Source organism: Chionomys nivalis, chromosome Y (assembly GCF_950005125.1).
Source record: "Chionomys nivalis chromosome Y, mChiNiv1.1, whole genome shotgun sequence".
Lineage (NCBI taxonomy): Eukaryota > Metazoa > Chordata > Mammalia > Rodentia > Cricetidae > Chionomys > Chionomys nivalis.
The window spans coordinates 5,471,485-5,492,944 of NC_080113.1; the positions used below are offsets into that span (position 1 = coordinate 5,471,485).

Below are 21,460 nucleotides of genomic sequence, written 5' to 3' on the forward strand. Positions count from 1 at the left end.
CCTTATGTTGTCTTATTGCTATTGCTAAGACCTCAAGAACTGTATTGAAGAGGTATGGAGAGAGTGGACAGCCTTGGCGTGTTCCTGATTTTAGTGGCATGGCTTTAAGTTTCACTCCGTTTAATTTGATATTAGATGTCAGCTTGATGTAGATAGCTGTAATTATATTTAGGTATGACCCTTGTATCCCTAATCTTTCCAAGACTTTTATCATAAAGGGATGTTGAATTTTGTCAAATGCTTTTTCAGGATCTAATGAAACGATCATATGGGTTTTTTTCTTCAGTTTATTTATATGATGGATTACATTGATAGATTTGCGTATGTTAAAACAGCCCTGCATGTGTGGGATGAAGCCAACTTGATCATAATGGATAATTTTTCTAATGGGTTCTTGGATCCGGTTTGCCAGTATTTTGTTGAGGATTTTTGCCTCGATGTTCATGAGTGAGATTGGCCTGTAATTCTCTTTCTTGGTTGAGTCTTTGTGTGGTTTTGGTATCAGAGTTACTGTAGCTTCATAAAAGGAGTTTGGCAATGACTCTTCTGTTTCTATACTGTGAAATACATTAAGGAGTATAGGTATTAGGTCTTCTTGGAAGTTTTGCTAGAATTCCACATTGAAACCATCTGGTCCTGGACTTTTTTTGGAAGGGAAGTTTTTGATAACAGCTTCTAATTCTTTGCGACTAACAGGTCTATTTAGGTTGTTCACCTGGTCCTGGTTTAACTTTGGTATGTGGTATTTATCTAAAAAAGCGTCAATTTCTTTTACATTTTCCAGTTTTGTGGCATACAGGCTTTTGTAGTAAGATCTAATGATTCTCTGAATTTCCTCTGTGTCTGTGGTTATGTCCTGCTTTTCATTTCTGATTTTATTAATTTGCAAATTCTCTCTCTGCCATTTGATTAGTTTGGATAGGGGTTTATCAATTTTGTTGATTTTCTCCAGGAACCAGCTTTTTGTTTCATTGATTCTTAGGATTGTGTTCTGTGTTTCTATTTTCTTGATTTCAGCCTTCAGTTTAATTATTTTTAGTCTTCTACTCCTTCTAGGTGAGTCTGCTTCTTTTTTTTCTAGTGGTTTCAGGTGGGCTGTTAAGTCTCCAATGTGTGCTTTCTCTGTTTTCTTTAAGTGGACAGTTAGTGCTATGAACTTTACCCTCAAGGCTGCTTTCATAGTGTCCCATAAGTTTGAGCATGTTGTCTCTTTATTTTCATGGAATTCAAGGAAGACTTTAATTTCTTTCTTTATTTCTACCATAATCCAGGTATGGTTCTGCTGTTGACTGTTCAGTTTCCCTAAGTTTTTAGGCTTTCTGGGAGTAGCATTGTTGCTGAATTCTAGCTTTAATCCGTGGTGATCTGATAAGATACAGGTGGTTATTAATATTTGTTTGTACCTGTGGATGTTTGCTTTGTTACCGAGTATGTGGTCAATTTTTGAGAAGGTTCCATGAGCTGCAGAGAAGGTATATTCTTTCCTATTTGTGTGGAATATTCTATTGATGTCTGTTAAGTCCATTTGATTCATTACCTCCAATAATTCTCGTATTTCTCTGTTAGGTTTCTGTCTAATTGACCTGTCCATTAGAGAGGGGAGTGTTAATATCTCCTACTATTAATCTGTGTGGTTTGATGGCTGCCTTGTGTTTTAGCGATGTTTCTTTTACGTACGTGGGTGCTTTTATATTAGGCGCATAGATATTCAGGATTGAGACTTCATCCTGACGAATTGTTCCTGTTATGAGTAGAAAATGTCCCTCTCCATCTCTTCTTATTGATTTTAGTCTGAAGTCCACTTTGTTAGAAATTAGTATGGCCACACCTGCTTTTGTCCTAGCTGCATTTACTTGATAAGTCTTATCCAAGCCCTTTACTCTGAGTAGGTGCCTGTCTTTGTGGTTGAGGTGTGTTTTTTGTAAACAGCAGAATGTTGGATCCTGTTTTTGTATCCAATCTCTTAGTCTGTGCCTCTTTATAGGTGAGTTGAGTCCATTGACATTAAGTGATATTAATGACCAATGGTTGTTAACTCCAGTCACTTCTTTAGTAGTACATTTTGTGTGTTTCCCTTCTTTGAGTTGCACTGGTGAAGGGTCTCTAGATGTCTGAGTTATTGTGGTCATTGTTGGACTCCTTGGTTAGTGATTTTCCTTGTATTACTTTCTATAAGGCTGGATTTGTGGCTACATATTGTTTAAATTTGTTTTTATCCTGGAAATTTTTTTCTCTATTTATACTGAACGAAAGCATGGCTGGGTATAGTAGTCTGGGCTTGCATCCATGGTCTCTTAGTTTCTGCAGTACATCTATCCAGGACCTTCTGGCTTTCATGGTTTCCATAGAGAAGTCAGGTGTAAGTCTGATATGTTTATCTTTATATGTAACTTGGCTCTTTTCCTTTTCTGCTCTTAATATTCTTTATTTTGTATGTATTGTGTTTTGATTTTTATATGGCGAGGGGATGTTTTTTTGTTTTTTTTGTTTTTTTTTTTTTTCCAGCCTGTTCGGTGTTCTGTATGCTTTTTGAACCTTCATATGTATATCTTTCTTTAGGTTGCGAAAGTTTCTTCTATAATTTTATTAAATATATTTTCTGGACCGTTGAGCTGTGCTTCTTCTCCTTCTTCTATTCCTATTATACTTAGGTTTGGTCTTTTTATTGTGTCCCATATTTCCTGAATGTTTTTTGTTGGGAGTTTGTTGGCCTTGCTGTTTTTATTTTTTTTATTTTTTTTGATCAGTGTGTTTATTTTCTCTATGGTATCTTCAGAATCTGAGATTCTTTCTTCTATCTCTTGTATTATGTTGGTTATGCTTGCTTTTGTAGTCTCTATTCATTTTCCTAGATTTTTCCTGTCTAGCAGGCCTTTCTGTATAGTAGTCTGGGCTTGCATCCATGGTCTCTTAGTTTCTGCAGTACATCTATCCAGGACCTTCTGGCTTTCATGGTTTCCATAGAGAAGTCAGGTGTCAGTCTTATAGGATTATCTTTATAAGTAACTTGGCCTTTTTCATTTGCAGTTCTTAATATTCTTTCTTTGTTCTGTATTCTTTGTGTTTTGATTATTATATGGTGAGGGGATTTTTTTTATCCTGCCTATTCGGTGTTCTGTATGCTTCTTGAACCTTCATAGGTATATCTTTCTTAAGGTTGAGATAGTTTTCTTCTATAATTTTATTAAATATATTTTCTGGACCGTTGAGCTGAGCTACTTCTCCTTCTTCTTCTCCTATTATTCTTAGGTTTGGTCTTTTTATTGTGTCCCATATTTCCTGAATGTTTTGTGATGAGAGTTTGTTGGCCTTGCTGTTTTCCTTGATCAACGTGTTTATTTTCTCTATGGTATCTTCAGAATCTGAGATTCTTTCTTCTATCTCTTGTATTCTGTTGTTTATGCTTGCTTTTGTAGTCTCTATTCGTTTACCTAGATTTTGCATGTCCAGCCAGCCTTCTGTTTGTGTTTTCTTCTTTGCCTCCATTTCAGTTTTTAAGTCTTGAACTGTTTCCATTATCTGTTTGATTGTTTTTCTTTGGTTTCCTAGGGTATCATTCACTGATTTACTCAATTCTTCAAACTTTCTGTTATACTTCTCATCCATTTCTATAAGGGCATTTTTACATGCTGTTTAAGGACATCAATCACTTTCATAAAGGGTATCAATCAGTTTCATAAATTCAATTTTTTTCTACTTCTTCATGATTAAGGTGTTCATGTCCTCCTGTTGTGAGGTCACTGGGTTCTGGTGGTTTCATATTATTTTTCAGATTGTTGGGTGAATTTTTGCATTGGTGCCTACCCATCTCTTCCTCCAAATGTTCTCCTATGGATCTTCTTTTACACGATCAGGTCTCCTTGCCTACTGATGTACCTTCCTAGTGATTGTACTCCCCAGTGATGGTTCTCCTGGTGCTCTAGTGATGTCTCTCCTGGTGCCAATATCAGATCTCCATGCCCAATGATGGCTCTCCTGGTGCCAAGATTAGCTCTCCGTGCTGGTTGGGTAGTTCATAAACAAAGCACCTACCTTGCTTGTTGCAGGCAGGCCATAGTAACAAAGGAACTCCTGCCCGCCTGCTTGCTCTGAAGATTCACCTCCAGCGCCCAGACAGGCTGAGCTGGGTGGTCTTATGGGCCCAAAAAGGAAGGGGGCAGAAGGGAGGAGGGTTCTCCATGCAAGCTGGGTGGGATAGGAAGAGAGAGGCAGTATGCGGGGAGTAGAGTCCCTGCAGGGAGCTTAGGAAGGGTTGGGGGGGCTGGGGAACTTCTGAGTTCCCTATCCCAGGCTGCTTCCTGGGTTCCCAAACTCACCCCAATGATGGCTCTCTTGGTGCCGAGATCAGATCTCCATGCTGGTTGGGTAGTTTGTAAACAAAGCGGCTACCTTGCTTGGTGCAGGCAGGCCAGTGAAACCTGGTGTTGTCTTTTTATTGTGTCCCAGATTTCCTGGATGATTTGTGATGAGAATTTGTTGGATTTGCTGTTTTCTTTGATCAGTGCATTTATTTTCTCTATGGTGTCTTCAGCATCTCAGTTGCTTTATTCTATCTCTTGTATTTTGTTGGTTATGCTTGTTTCTGTTGTCTCTGTTTGTTTACCTAGATTTTCCATATCCAGCCATCCCTTGGGTTGTGTTTTTTCATTGCCTCCATTTCAGTTTTCATATCTTGAACTGTTTCTATTACCTGTTTGATTTTTTTTTTTGGTTTCTCAGGGTATTTTTGAGGGATTTACTCATTTCTTCAAACTTTTTGTTATTTTTTTTTCATCCATTCCTTTAACGGAGTTTTTCACATCTTTTTAAAGGGACATTTATCACTTTCATAGTGTCAATTTTTTCTACTCCTTTTGTATTAGTCTTCCTGTTGTATGTTCACTGGATTCTGGTGTTACCATGTTGTTTTTCAGATTGTTGGAGAAATTCTTGCATTGGTGCCTGCCCATTTCTTCCTTCAAATACTCTTAGATGATTCTTCTGGTACAGAATCTGGCCCCTTGCTGTCCAGGGACATTGCAGGCAAATGGCCTAGCTTGGTTCCTGCAAGCTTTGTGAAACAAAGAAATTCCCACACTGTTGCACTCACCACCCTGTCTCAGCCCAAATACAGGCTGAGCTGGGGGGGTGGTTCTTATGTCCCTAAAGAAGGAATGGGGCACCTGGGCAGAAGCTGGGATGGAACAGAAAGAGTGAGGCAGTAGCTGGGGAGAGAAGCCCCTGCCGAATGACCAGAAAGATGAGGGGGTTGAGGAATGTCTGTGCTAGATTCTGGGACAGAACAGGGCTTCTGTCACCAGTCTGTAACAAACTCACCCCTCTGATGTGTCTTCTGGTACAGGATCAGGGCCCTTTGCTGGCCAGGGACCTTGCAGTCCAAAGAACCATATTCTTAGACACCAATTTTGAGGTTGTAATACCATTATAATATCCATGCTGGTTTAGCTTAGCAGCCCACACAATGAAATGTCTCTCTGTACTTAGCACCTTCACAGTCAAAAAATTCAAAGAAAACAAAATAGTACAAAGAATCCGGACTCTCTGAGAATTTTCATTTTTAAGAGGCTTTTTTAAATCAATGACTATCCGTACTCTGTCTCTTTAAAGACTCTACCCTTTTTTAAATCATTAACTTTATTTTATGACTTTCTATACTCCTTTTATTTTCTCTTTTAAGCCTACATACGTTTATATAACAGTATGACACATTTAGAGGTCTTTTATGTCTGAATCTGTCCTATTGTATTGTCTTTAATTCTCTACTGTCTTGAAGAGCTTTTAAAATTCCAAGCAGCTTGATTGCAGCTGCCCTGGATGTTGGCTCTCCCTGTCTCCAATTTCAAAATGGTGGACATACCATATCTGTTAGCTTGGGGCCACCAGGCAGGAGCTGCGCTCATCAGTCCAACCTGAAGAATGAACATGCAACACATAAACTGTTTTTTTATCTGAGTTACAGCAAAATCTGCTAGGCAGAGCACTGTGCAGCCTGGAAACATCTCTCTGTTTGGCAGCAGGAATCTTACCTTGTTCTACTGCCTGCCCAAGCCTGATTCTGCCTTCTGGCCAGGCAGTAAGAGCTGAGCCACAGGCATGGTCTCATCTATTTTCCTCCCTATCCCAAGCAGACACATTAACACCCAGGCCCACAAATACTCCATAGCCATAGTTTGCACCGGGAGCAGGGCCCAGGAAGAAAAAGGGAAAATAGTGTAGGAGGTTCTTCTTTCTATGTTGCTTTCATTGGTTAAATACAGAAACTGCCTTGGCCTTTTCATAGGGCAGAAACTTAGGTAGGCAGGAAAGACAGAATTGGATGCTGGGAGAAAGAAGGCAGGCAGAGAGAGCCTCAGTGGAGTCACCAGAGTCAGACATGCTGAATCTTTCCCAGTAAGCCATGACCTCTTGGTGACATGTAGATTCTTAAAAATGGGTTGAATCAAGATGTGAGAGTTAGCCAATAAGAGGCTAGAACTAATGGGCCAGGCAATAATTTCATTAATACAATTTCCATGTGGTTATTTCGGGGGTTAAGCTAGCTGGGCGACCAGGAAAAAAAGCAGGCCCATGCTCCTACTACAATTAATTATTCCCCATTTCATTACTGCATAGAAGCCTTATTAGATCTACTGCCCCACCCCTCACATATACACTAGGGCAAACTGTCTCAGGTCACTTATACCTGGTACACAGATGAGAGCTTCTTTAATGTGAGGAGATACTGGGGTGGTGGAGGTACAGGCACTCCCTGCCCATACCATTAATCAGCAGGTTGAATTAATAAACTTTACCAGTGCCTTCCAGTCAGCAAAGGGACAATCCTTAAATGTTTACATAGACTTCAAATATGCCTTTCATATCCCCCTCTCCCACGCAGCTAGCTGGAAAGAATGTGGGTTTCTACAATGAAAGGAGAATCCATAAGTAACTCAGGTTACATTATAGAGTTTTTAAAAGCCTCCCATTTTCCCAAAGATAAAGGAGGTTTTCACTGTTGGTTTCATCAGTCTGACAGTTCCATTATTTTTTAGGTCAAATGCTTTCTCCAAAAACTTTCTTGCTTGCTTGCTATTTGAACTCATATATATATATATGGCTGGTTTTAATCCCCAGCCTCCCATGTAAAACCTATGCACTTCCTGATCACCTGCTTACTCTGCTGTTATCCCATCTTCACTCCCTATTATGGGATTTTACCAACTACTCATTACCTCAACCATGTGTCAACGTATGCCTGCCACTGATTAACATAGGAGATCAGGTACTTTTCCCCTCCCCCCAGACCAATGCCCTTCACCACTTTTCCTTTAATTGCAGGGTCCCTTTAAAGTAATTATTGTAACTCCCACAGCTGCCTGGCTCAAGGTTCTCCCTCATTGGATTTACTTGTCTCACCTCAATCCTTTTATTCTTTCAGCTCAAGATACTCCCTCATATATGGTAACTCAAACTTGCTCCATTAAGTTCCAGAGGACACAAAGTTCAGCCACTCTTTCTCCAGTTCCAGAAGGATAAAGTCTAATCACCATACTCAACTATCCTGTGCCCCAAACTCCATATACCCTTTTCCTCTTTCTCTTATCTGCTTTACCATCTTCTCTATTTATCCAATGTCATACTTAAATTTCCAGTTACCCACTCAGCTGTTATCACAGAGACCATCATTAAACATGGAGCCAGTGGTACAAAGGATTGCCAAAAGCCCAGGTGGTAAGAAACAATAATGAGTTTGGGGACATTCACAACCTCAGACTCCACAAAACTCACAAAACAGACTTTAACATAACAGGCCTATCACTGACTGCAACAGTGTCTCCTGGATGTTAAGGTAATACCATGATGCTAAAGAGAACAAGTGCCTTGAGGGTTTTAATAATTCCCCTTTCTAATAATTCTCCCATCTCTTCCCTTCTCCTCCACCATCTTCTATCCCAACACTATACTATCATAACCATAATCTTTAGTATGTCTAAAATTTATTTCTTTTTAAACATTTTTCCATAAGCTCCAGAAAGCCAATTGGATCTACCTAAATGGACTAGACTAGCCCAGAATAGGTATCATTTAATTCTTCCTTTATCAGTCCTGGTTTTGGGAAGCCCTGGGAAATTCCCTCCTCCGATGCAAACCCACCCTCCAAAAAAATCTTCCATCTTGGGACTCTCCCCACTTAATCACCAGGATCTCAAATATATTTTCATACATAATCTTCTGCCTTTCTAGCAAATTGCAAGGTCCAATTGAACTGCTAGCCAGCCGGTTCCACAGAGCCTGAAAACATGAAAGTAATCAGCCACTCTAGGATGTGGTCAAGAATCTCAACTTTCTGATGCCCACAAAATCAGCAGAAAGCAGTCTTGAGATACCTAACAATGCCCCATTTCCATCCATTAAAGTCCCTAAACCCTCCAGTTTTTATAATAATCAAAAGGGTGGAATGTTTGGTTCCTATCACACAGTGGTGGTAGGCACTTCCAGGTTCTGGGGCCATGCATGTGCAGACAGACAAGAACTCACATGAAATACTTAACTGCTCCAGGGACCTTAAAAGGCCCAGTGTGTTCCTTCTGCAGGGCCACGGGATCCGCCAGCTCAGCCTGTTTGGGTGCTGGGACGGGGTGCTGAGGGCAAAGGGGCCAGCGGGAATTGTTTTGCTTCAATAGTCTGCCTGCAGCAAGGTAGGCCCTATCTTAGCAAGGTTCCTGGCCACCAAAGGAACCTGATCCTGTTCCGGGGGGCCAATCAGAGTGGTTGCTGATTGTGCTCTTGACCCGCAGCAGGAGCCCAGAAACAGAGCAGGGACATTCCCCAACTCCCTTCACTCCCCAGTCATTCAGCAGGGGCTGCTTCCCTCTGCTGGTGCCTCTCTCCCGCTAACCCAACCAAGTTTGCACCCAGGAACCTCCTCCCTTCTTCCTCCCTTCTGTGGGGCCACGGGATCTGCCAGCTTAGCCTGTTGGGCACTGGGACGGGGTGCTGAGGGCAACAGGGCTGGCAGGAATTGCTTTGCTTCAATAGCCTGTCTGCAGCAAGGTAGGCCCTTTGTTAACGAGGTTTCTGGCCACTAAGGGAACCTGATCCTGTTCCATAAGATCCATAGGATAACATTTGAAGGAAGAGATGGGCAGGCGCCAAGGCAAGAATTCCTCCACCAATCTGAAAAACAACATGAAAACACTAGAACCCAATGATCAGACAACAGAAGGTCTTGAACATGCTAATCCAGAATAAGGGGAAAAATTGACATTATGAAAGTGATAGAGTCCCTTAAGCAGCATGTAAAAAATGTCCTTATAGAAATGGATGAGAAGCATAACAAAAAGTTTGAAGAAATGAAAATATGTAAATGAAACCCCGGGAAACCAAGAAAAAACAATCAAGCAGGCAATGGAAACAGTTCAAGAATTGAAAACTGAAATGTAGGCAAGGGAGAAAACACAAACCGAGGGACTACTGGATATGGTAAATCTAGGGCAATGAACAGAGACTACAGAAACAAGCATAACTAATAGAATATAAGAGATAGACGAATCTCAGACACTAAAGATACCATAGAGAAAATAAACGCACTGATCAAAGAAAACCGCAAATCCAACAAATTCTCTTCACAAAACATTCAGGAAATCTGGGACACAATAAAAAGACCAAACCTAAGAATAATAGGGATAGAGGAAGGAGAATTACAGCTCAAAGGCCAAGAAAATTTATTTAACAAAATTATGGAAGAAAACTTTCCCAACATAAAGAAAGATATTCCTATGAATATTCAAGAAGCATAAAGAACACCAAATAGACTGGATCAAAAAAAAATCCCCTCGCCATTTAATAATCAAAACACAAAACATACAGATTAAAGAAAGAATATTAAGAGCTGCAAAGGAAAAAGGTAAACCTATCAGACTTACACCAGACTTCTCTATGGAAACCATGAAAACCAGAAGGTCGTGGATAGAGGTATTGCAGAAACTAAGATACCATGGATGCAAGCCCATACTACTATACCCAGCCAAGCTATCATTCACTATCAATGCAGAAAACAAAATATTCGAGGATAAGAACAAATTTAAACAATATGTAGCCACAAACCGAGCCTTACAGAAGGTAATAGAAGGAAAATCACAACCCAAGGAATCCAACATTGCCAACACTGCCTATAATAACTCAAACAAGGCTCATTGGGCTACCAGGTATCCCTGTGTAGGTGCTGAGAAGTTCCATCTGGACGGGTAAGAGTGTGCTATCCAGGGGCAGACTGTCCTGGAAGAGAGCACAAACCCCCTCCCCCAGCTCCTGCTGCAGGGCTCTCTTTCATACACATGCCCCCCACAAGCCTGCCTTGTCTGCAAAGTCCTTTGCTGAGGATCACCTTCCTACTCCTACACTAAGGTTACCCACCCAGAGCGGTGAGTGCCTGACTAGCAGGAAGGCCTCAAAGTCCTGTGCAGGAAGGCCTCAGGGTCCCCGGGAGGGAGCACAGGGCCACTGTTGCTGGGGCTGCAGGGTCTGCTGTACTCTCCTGGACACGCCCTGCCTGCCTCCTTCTTCCCTTGGTCCCTGGCTCATTGGGCTATCAGGTGTCCCTGTAGTAGGTGCTGAGAAGTTCCATCTGGACAGGTGAGTATGTGCTATCCAGTGCCGGACTGTCCCAGAAGAGAGCACAAACCCCCCTCGTGCTGCAGGGCTTCCTTTCCTACACATGCACCCCCCCCCAAAAGCCTGCCTTGTCTGCAAGGTCCTTTGCTGAGGAACAGCTTCATGCTCCTACACTAAGATTACCCACTCAGAGTGGTGAGTGCCGGCCTACCGGGCAGGCCACAACAACCCCTGAAAGGGAGTGCAGGCACCTCCAGCTTGTTGCTGCAGGGTCGCCAGTGTTCTACTTGACCCCCCCCCCCCCCGCATTCGCCCTTTTTTCTGCAGGTCATTGGAGTACAAGGCGTCCTTGTTTTGGTGTTGAGGAGTCCATCTGGAAGGGAACGGTTCCTGCCCCTACATGGAGGAGATACATGCAGGCTCTGTCACAGCAAAGACTGGACCAAGACACCAGGCGTCTCCTGGCTCCATTTGAAGGAAGAGATGGGCAGGCGCCAATGCAAGAATTCCCCCAACAACTTGAAAGGCAACGTGACATCATCAGAATCCAGGAATCCCAAAATAAGAAGTGTACACCCTAATCCAGAAGAATTAAGAATTCGACTCAAAAGTGAATTATATGAAAATAATAGAGGACCTTAAACAGGAGGTGAAAAACTGCCATAATCAATTATAGATTACAAACAAAAAGGTAGAGGATATGAATAAATCCCTCAAAGATACCCAAGAAAACCAAGAGAAACAAGAAAAAGTAATCAAACAGGTAAGGGAAGCGGTTCAAGACTTGAAGAATGAAGTAGAAGTAATAAAGAAAACACAAACCGAGGGAAGGATGGAGATGGAAAATTTGAATAAATGAACAGGACCTACAGAGACAAGTACTACCAACAGATTGCAAGAGATAGAAGAAAGAATCTCAGACACTGAAGATACCTTAGAGAAAATAAGCACACTGATCAAAGAAAAGAGCAAAACCAACAAATTCTCATTACAAAACATTCAGGAAATCTGGGACATAATAAAAAGACCAAACCTAAGCATAATAGGGATAGAAGAAGGAGAAGAAGTATAGCTCAATGGTCCAGAAAATATATTTAATAAAATTATAGAAGAAAACTTTCCCAACCTTAAGAAAGATATTCCTTTTAAGGTCCAAAAGGATACAGAACACCGAATAGACTGGATCAAAAAAAAAAAAAAAGAACATCTCCTCACCATATAATAATCAAAACACAAAACATACAGAATGAAAGAATATTATGAGCTGCAAAGGAAAAAGGTCAAGTTACATAGAAAGGTAAACCTATCTGACTTATACCTGACTTCTCTATGGAAACCATGAAATCCAGAAGGTCCTGGATAGATGTACTGCAGAAACTAAGAGACCATGGATGCAAGCCCAGACTACTATACCCAGCCAAGCATTCATTCACTATAAATGGAGACAACAAAATTTTCCAGGATAAAAACAAATTTAAACAATACGTAGCCACAAATCCAGCCTTACAGAAAGTAATTGAATGAAAATCACAACGCAAGGAGTCCAACAATGCCCACAATAACTCAGACATCTAATGACCCTTCAACAACACAGCTTGAAGAAGGGAAACACACAAACTCTACTACCAAAAAAAAAAGAAAGAAAGAAAGAAAGAAAGAAAGAAAGAAAAAATGACCAGAGGTAACAACCACTGTTCATTAATATCACTAATATCAATGGACTCAACTAACCTATAAATAGGCAAAGACTAAGAGATTGGATATGAAAACAGGATCCAACATTCTGCTGTTTACAAGAAACACACCTCAACCACAAAGACAGACATCTACTCAAAGTAAAATGCTGGGAAAAGATCTATCAAGCAAACGGACCTAAGAAACAAGCAGGTGTGGCCATGCTAATTTCTAACAAAGTTGACTTCAAACTAAAATCAATTAGAAGAGATGAAGAGGGACATTTTTTACTCATAACAGGAACAATGCATCAGGAGGAAGTCTCAATCCTGAATATCGATGCCCCTAATATAAAAACACCCACTTATGTGAAAGAAACATTAGTAAAACACAAGGCACTCATCAAACCACACACTCACTAATAGTAGGAGATTTCAACACGCCTCTCTCACCAATGGGCAGGTCAATCAGACAGAAACCTAACAGAGTAAATAAGAGTATTAAAGGAGGTAATGAATCAAATGGACTTAACAGATATATATATAACATTCCAACCAAATAGGAAAGAATATACCTTTTTCTCTACACCTCATGGAACCTTCTCGAAAATAGACCACATACTCGGTAACAAAGCAAACTTACACAGTTACAATCCAATATACTAAAGGATCGTCTGGAGGCATTACCATCCCTGACTTCAACCTCTATTACAGAGCTTCAGTATTGAAAACAGCTTGGTATTGGCATAAAAACAGAGAAGTCGATCAATGGAACCTAGTAGAAGACCCTGATTTTAACCCACAAACACATGAACACCTAATTTTTGATAAAGGAGCTAAAAGTATTCAATGGAAAAAAGAGAGCATCTTCAACAAATGGTGCTGGTAGAACTGGTTGTCAAACTGTAGAAGAATGAAAATAGACCCATATCTATAGCCATGCACAAAACTCAAGTCCAAATGGATTAAAGACCTCAGTATCAGTCTGAACATACTGAACCTGGTAGAAGAAAAAGTGGGAAGTACTCTACAACAAATGGGTACTGGACATCACTTCCTACGTACAACCCCAGCAGCACAGACTTTAACGACAACATTAAATAAATGGGACCTCCTGAAACTGAGAAGCTTCTGTAAAGCAAAAGACATTGTCACTAAGACACAAAGGCAATCCCACTGACTGGGAGAAAATCTTCACCAACACTGCAACAGACAAAGGTCTGATCTCCAAAATATGTAAAGAGCTCAATAAACTAGACTTTAAAATGATAATTAACCCAATTAAAAAATGGGGCACTGAACTGAACAGAGAATTCTCAACAGAAGAAATTCAAATGGCCAAAAGACACTTAAGATCATGCTCAACCTCCTTAACAATAAAGGAAATGCAAATTAAAACAACTTTGATATACCATCTCACACCTGTCAGAATGGCTAAAATCAAAAACACCAATGATATCCTTTGCTGGAGAGGTTGTGGAGTAAGGGGCACACTCATCCATCGCTGGTGGGAATGCACACTTGTGCAACCACTTTGGAAATCAGTGTGTCAGTTTCTCAGGAAATTTGGGATCAACCTACCCCATTATCCAGTAATACTACTCTTGGGAATATACCCAAGAGATGCCCTATCATACGACAAGAGTATCTGTTCAACTATGTTCATAGCAGCATTGTTTGTAATACCAGAACCTGGAAACAACCTAGATGCCCTTCAATGGAGGAATGGATGAAGAAAGTGTGGAATATATACATATTAGAGTACTACTCAGCAGTAAAAAACAATGACTTCTCAAATTTTGGATGCAAATCGATGGAAATAGAAAACACTATCCTGAGTGAGGTATCCCAGACCCAAAAAGAGGAACATGGGATGTACTCACTCATAATTGGTTTCTAGCCATAAATAAAGGACATTGAGCATATAATTTGTGATCCTAGAGAAGCTAAATAAGAAAATGAACCCAAAGAAAATCGTATAGTCATCTGCCTGGATAGGGGAAGTAGACAAGATTGCCAGACAAAAACTTGGAACTTGCAGGTGAGTTGGCATGGGACTAAGGGGAAAAATGGGGTGAGAAACATGAGAAGGGGAGGATGGGAGGAGCTTGGGGGATTGGGATGGTTGGGATATAGGAAGGGTGGATATGGGAGCAGTGAAGTATATATCCTAACTAAGGGAGCCATCATAGGGTTGGCAAGAAACTTGACTCTAGAGGTGCTCACAGGTGTCCAGGGAGATGTCCCCAGCTGGTACCTTGGGCAACTGAGGAGAGAGAACCTGAAATGACCCTATCCAAATACTGATGAATATCTTAAATATCACCTTAGAACTTTCATCTGGCGATGGATCGAGATAGAGACAGAGACTCAAGTTGGAGCAATGGTCTGAACTCTTAAAGTTCAAGTGAGGAGCGGAAGGAGGGAGAACATAAGCAAGGAAGTCAGGACCACGAGGGGTGCACCCACCCACTGTGACAGTGGAACTGATCTATTGGGAGCACACCAAGGCCAGCTGGACTGGGGCTGGATAAACATGGGTTGAAACTGGACTCTCTGAACATGGCGGACAATGAAGGCTGATGAGAAGCCAAGGACAATGGCACTAGGTTTCGATCCTAATCATGAACTGGCTTTGTGGGATCTTAGCCTGTTTGGATGCTCAACTTCCTGGACCTACATAAAAGTGGGAGGAACTTGGTCTTCTTACAGGGCAGGGAATTTGTGTTGCTCTTCAGTATCGAGAGGGAGGGGGACTGGAGTGGGGGGAGGAGGAGTGGGGATACGGGAAGGGGAGTGGGTGAGTGGGCAATATGTGGGAGGAGGGGGAGGGAAATGGGGAGCAGGTGGAAATATTAATTAAAACAAATAAATAAAAAAAAGAAATCCTTAAAATAAAATAAATAACTCAGACAATTATTGACCCTTCACCAGCACAACTCAAAGAAGGGAAACACATAAACTCTACTACCAAAAAATAATAACAACCTGAGTCAACAACCACTGGTCATTAATATCCCTTAATATCAATGGACTCAATTCACCTATAAAAAGGCACAGGCTAAGAGACTGGATAGGAAAACAGGATCCAACATTCTGCTGTTTACAAGAAACACACCTCAACCACAAAGACAGACATCTACTCAGAGTAAAGGGTTGGGAAAAGGTCTTTCAAGCAAATGGACCTAAGAAACAAGCAGGTGTGACCATACTAATTTCTAACAAATCTGACTTCAAACTGATATCAATCAGAAGATATAGAGATGGTCATTTTATACTCATGACAGTGACAATTAATCAAGATGAAGACTCAATCCTGAATATCTATGCCCCTAATATAAAGCACCCATTTGTGTAAAAGAAATATTACTAGAACTTAAGGCAAACATCACACTTCACACACTAATATTAGGAGACTTCAACACACCTCTCTCACCAATGGACAGGTCAATCAGAAAGAACCCTAATAGAGAACTAAGAGAACTAATTGAGGTAATGAATCAAATGGACTTAACAGACATCTATAGGACAGTCCACCCAAAAAGGAAACAAATTCATGGAAACTGATCAGTCAACTGCTGAACCACCCCTGGTTCAGGGAAGAAATTAAGAAAGAAATTAAAGTCTTCCTTGAATTTAATGAAAATAAAGAGACTATACTCGAAACTATGGGACACGATGAAAGCAATGCTAAGAGGAATGTTCATAGCACTAAGTGCCCACTTAAAGAAACAGAAAAAGCATACATTGGAGAATTAACAGCACACTTGAAAGCTCTAGAAAAAGAAAGCAGACTCACTGAGGAGGAGTAGAAGACTGGAAATAATCAAGCTGAGGGCTGAAATCAACAAAATATAAACACAGAAAACAATCCAAAGAATCAATGAAACAAAAAGGAGGTTCTCAGAGAAAATCAACAAGATCGACAAACCCCTATCCAAACTAATCAAGCAACAGAGAGAGAACTAGCAAATTTATAAGATCAGAAATGAAAAGGGAGACATAACTACAGACACAGGGGATATTCAGAGAATCTTTAGATCTTACTACAAAAGCCTGTATGCCACAAAACTAAAAAAGGCAAAAGAAATGGAAATCTGTATGTTTTGTGGTTTGATTATCATATAGCGAGGAGATTCTTTTTTTTTTTCTTCTTTTTTTTTGATCCAGTCTATTCGGTGTTCTGTATGCTTCTTGGACCTTCAGAGGAATATCTTTCTTAAGGTTGGGAAGTTTTCTTTTATAATTTTATTAAGTATATTTTTCTGAGCTGTACTTCTTCTCCTTCTTCTACCCCTATTATTCTTAGGTTTTGTCTTTTTATTATGTCCCGGATTTCCTGAATGTTTGGTGATGAGAATTTGTTGGAGTTGCTGTTTTCTTTGATCAGTGCGTTTATTTTCTTAATGGTATCTTCAGTGTCTGAGATTCTTTCTTCTATCTCTTGTATTCTGTTGGTAATACTTGTCTCTGTTCTTCCTGTTCATTTACCCAGATTTTCCATCTCCAGCCTTCCCTCGTTTAGTGTTTTCTTCCTTACCTCCATTTCATTCTTCAAGTCTTGAACCGTTTCCCTTACGTGTTTGATTACTTTTTCCTGTTTCCCTTGCTTTTCTTGGGTATGTTTGAGAGATTTATCCATTTCCTCTACCTTTGTGTTTGTCATCTCTCTTTATGACAGTTTTTCACCTCCTGTTTAAGGTCCTCTATTATTTTCATATAGTTCCGTTTAAAGTCGATTTCTTCTATTTCATCTGGAGGAGGGTGTTCAATTTTTCTTGCTTCGGAATCCCTGGATTCTGGTGATGTCATGTTGCCTTTCAGGTTATTGAAGGCATTCTTGCATTGGCGCCTGCCCATCTCTTCCTTCAATTGGAGCCAGGAGAGGCCTGTTGTCTTGGTCCAGTCTTTGCTGTGACTGACTCTCTAAGTGGATATCCTCAGTGTAGAAGCAGGAACTGTTCCTGTCTGGATGGAAACTCCTCAGCACTGAAACAGGGGTGCCTGGTATCCCCCTCTGGGTTGATAGCCCATCAAGATAAAACTCCTCAGCACTGAAACAGGGATGCCTGATAGCCCAAAGACACCAAGAACAAAAGGGCGAATGTGGGTGGCAGGGCGGGGTCGAGTAGAACACAGGAGACCCTGCAGAACAAGCTGGAGGTGCCCCTGATACCTTGCGGGGGACCTTCAGGCCTGCCTGGTAGGCAGGCACTCCAATAATGTTTCTTTGACAAAAGTTGATGCTTTTATATTAAGGACATACATATTCAGGATTGAGAATTCATCCTGATGAATTGTTCCTGTTATGAGTATAAAGTGTCCATCTCTATCTCCTCTGATTGATTTTAGTTTGAAGTCAATTTTGTTAGATATTAGTATAGCCACGCCTACGTGTTTCTTAGGTCCGTTTGATTGAAAAACCTTTTCCCAATCCTGTACTCTGAGTAGATGTGTGTCTTTGTGGATGAGGTGTGTTTCTTGTAAACAGCAGAACGTTAGATCCTGTTTTTGTATCCTTTCTCTTAACCTGTGCCTTTTTATGGGTGAATTGAGTCCATTGATATTAAGTGATATTATTGACCAGTGGTTGTTAACTCCAGTTCTTTTTCCTGGTGGGAGTGTTTGTGTGTTTCCCTTGTTTGAGTTCTGCTGGTGGAGGGTTGTCAGGTGCTTGTGTTATTATGGGTGTTGTTGGCTTCCTTGATTTGTGATTTTCCTTCTAGTATTTTTGGTAAGGCTGGGTTTGTGGCTACATATTGTTTAAATCTGTTTTTGTCCTGGCATATCTTGGTTTCTCCATCGATGGTGAATGCAAGCTTTGCTAGGCATAGAATTCTGGGCTTGCATCCATGGTCTCTTAGTGCCTGCAGCACATCTATCCATGACCATCTGGCTTTTGTGGTTTCCATTGAGAAGTCAGGTGTAATTCTGATAGGTTTTCCTTTATATGTTACTTGACCTTTTTCCCTTGCAGCTCTTAATATTTGTTCTTTTTCTGTATGTTCTGTGTTATGATTATTATATGTGAGGGATGCTTATTTTTTTTTATCCAGTCTATTTGGTGTTCTGTATGCTTCTTGTACCTTGATAGGAATATCCTTCTTTAGGGTGGGAATGTTTTCTTCTATAATTTGGTTAAATATATTTTATGGGATTTTGAGCTGTGATTCTTCTCTTTCTTCTACACCTATAATTCATAGGTTTGGTCTTTTCATGGTGTCTCAGATTTCCTGGATGTTTTGTGTTAAGAATTTGTTGGATTTGTTTTGTTCTTTAATCAATGAGTTTATTTCCTCTATAATATCTTCACTGTCTGAGTTTCTTTCTTCTATCTCTTGTATTCTGTTGGTTATACCGTTCATTTACCCAGATTGTCCATATCCAGCCTTCCCTCGGTTTGTGTTTCTTCATTACCTCCATTTCATTTTTCAAGTCTTAAACTGTTTCCCTTACCTGTTTGATTGCTTTTTCTTGGTTTTCTTGGGTATCTTTGAGAGACTTATTCATTTTCTCTACCTTTTGGTTTGTCATCTCTGTTATAGTTTTTGTCCATTTAAGAGACAAGTCGTGCCTGCTCCCGCAACCCCTGCCCTCCTTCTGCCATCTTAGATTCTGTCTGTCTTTCTTGGTGCGCACATGTCTCTCTCTCAGGTACTTCTCTGTCTCTGTCCTTTCTCTTCTCTCTTCTCTCTCTCTCTCTCTCTCTCTCTCTCTCTCTCTCTCTCTCTTTCTCTCTCTCTCTCTCTCTCCTCTCTCTCTCTTCTTCGCCCCTTAAGTAATAAATATGCAATTCTATTCTGTATGATGTGTCTGTCTATGTCCCTTCTTCCCGCCTCAAGCTCACACCCGCCAGCCCGCTGGGACCAGCCCAGCGCTGCATGGCTGGGCCCTCCCCCATTCTTGGGACTGGGCACCGGGACCCGCCTGCCTCCCGGCCCCCCATGAGCTGCTCACAGCAGGCCCACCGGGGATCTTGCGGTATTTTTTAAAAATCTCCATTTCTTTATGGCAGGTTTTCACGTCCTGTTTAATGTCGTCTATTATTTTCATAATGTTCCATTTAAAGTTGATTTCCTCTACTTCTTCTGGAGTAGGGTGTTCAAGTCTTCTTGTTGTGTGATCCCTGTATTCTGGTGATGTCATGGTGCCACTCGGGTTGTTGGAGGAATTTTTGCATTGGCACCCGCCCATCTCTTTTTTTTCAAATGGACCCAGGAGAGTCTTGGCGTCTTGGTCCAATTTTTGCTGTGACTGACTCTCTGGGTGGATGTCCTCAGTGCCAGAGCAGGAACTGTTCTTGGGCCCAGGACCAGCCTGGATGGATCTCCTCAGCACAGGAACAGGGACTCCTGGCAGTCCAAGGACCCCTGTAGACAAAAGGGCGAACTTGGGGGAGGGTGGGGTCATGTGTAACAAAGAAGCCCCTGCAGCAGGAGCTGAGGGGCCCTGTTCCCCCTTCCCTGACAGTTCGCCCTGGGCATGGCACACACTCAGCCTCCTGCTGTTCTTCCAAAGGACCTGGGTTCAGTTCCTAGCAACCACATGGTAGCTTAGAAGTACCTGTAACTACACCTTCAGGGAGTCTGACGCCCTCATACAGACACACATGCAGACAAAACACCAATGCATATTAAATTAAAATAAAAATAATTAAATGTAATAAAAATAAAAAAAACTTCTCAAAATGCTAATCAATCATTTTCGTCAATCATCAATATTAAAATTATACATGTATGTGAGCAGTCTCAGGGCCTTATGGACAGCTATGAAATTTGATCACTCCGACCACGTAAAATTTTCCCAGCACAAAGTCAAGTTTCAGGTAGTGCCTAAGCGCCCTGTTTTCCCTGAACCCTCTATAGGTAAGTAGGAACTTAAGTGTCATTTATCCTCCAGTTTCTGACCGAACCATTTATTAGGTACTGGTGCTGGAAATGGGGGAACGGAAGAAGAAAGGTAAGGACCACAGCATGTAGGAAGGACCCGCTTTGACGTACGTAAGGGAAGGTTTACGGGGCGTGGCCTTCCGTGCGTCAAGATCCCTTGACCTTTGCGTGACGCAAAGACTGTTGGGAGTTTTCGCTTTTGTTGGTAGCTACCATCCGTTAGTGTGTGGAGGATCACTCGATCCATCCGACATGTTGGTATATTAAAAGGACCTAAAATTCCCTTTCCCCTGTTTCCTGTTGCTTGGTTACGCCATTCTTGTGATATCACAAGACCAAGAACAGTGATCAAAGAAAAGTGTACCCATAAGGCGCCGGAGAAATCGGAGGTGACGCCAGAAAAACGCCCGGAGTTACAGAAACGGAATTCCGCGGTTAGAGCATTCGGCTCCCAGGACAGAGAAGAAAAGGTAAGAAGCTCGTTTTTTTTCTGTGGGGAGAAGTCGGAATAGTAGCCGAGGTCTCTGTGTAAGGCACACGCAGGCAGTAATTTGTTGAAATTTGCTTCTTGACGCGGCCACTACACTTGTGGCCTCAGAAGAGACGAAGCACTCACTACTTGGTGGAATTCAGACAGGATAGGAGAATGAAGCAGTGGCTTGTAGATCTATCACTCTTAGTTTACGCTCTCTGTCACGTGTTTTAAAAAGGCGGGCTGTTGCGAATAGTTAATGTTTGCTTAAGGCGAGAAAATAGCTGACCCTCCTCTTCCCTTTCCGGTTATGTTGAGGACTGCGTCGGGAAAGAGCTTGGTCCTTGTTTAAAGCTTCGCGTCTTGTTTTTTGTACACCCGAGGGTTGGTCCAAATGTCGTTTCTGACAATGAATATTTTACAGTCAAGCTAAGCCTCGGGTACTGCTTTTGGCCAAGCGACATTTGTCTACCCACGTCCGGTATGTAAGTGGCGTCTTCTCCAGAGAAATATACATTTTTGCCCTTCCCGAGGCTGCTGAGGTTGAACATACCTCGAAGGGTGTTTTAATGAAAAAGTCCTTCCTAAGCTGGCCTTGTTCTGCCACTTTATCTGGTTTTCTCTGTTCAAAAAAGAAAAATCTGGCTTAGTGAGTGGTGAATCTGATTTTTGTGATGTTTCATAAATGTGTTTTTCTATTGCCGTACCAATTCGAAGGATGCAAAACTAGGTTTTAGGATGTATTTATAAAAGCGTTACGTACATAATTTACGTAATGGAAATAAGTTAGAATTTGTGTGTTTTTTGCCTACAGTTTGAAATTTTTGTTTAAC

At 41.2% G+C, this 21,460-nt stretch overlaps 1 pseudogene; it reads left to right on the forward strand.

Annotated features, from left to right (window-relative positions):
* The window catches only part of LOC130868812 (ubiquitin-like modifier-activating enzyme 1 Y), a 964,755-nt pseudogene that overhangs the window by 362,135 nt on the left and 581,160 nt on the right, over positions 1-21,460 (forward strand).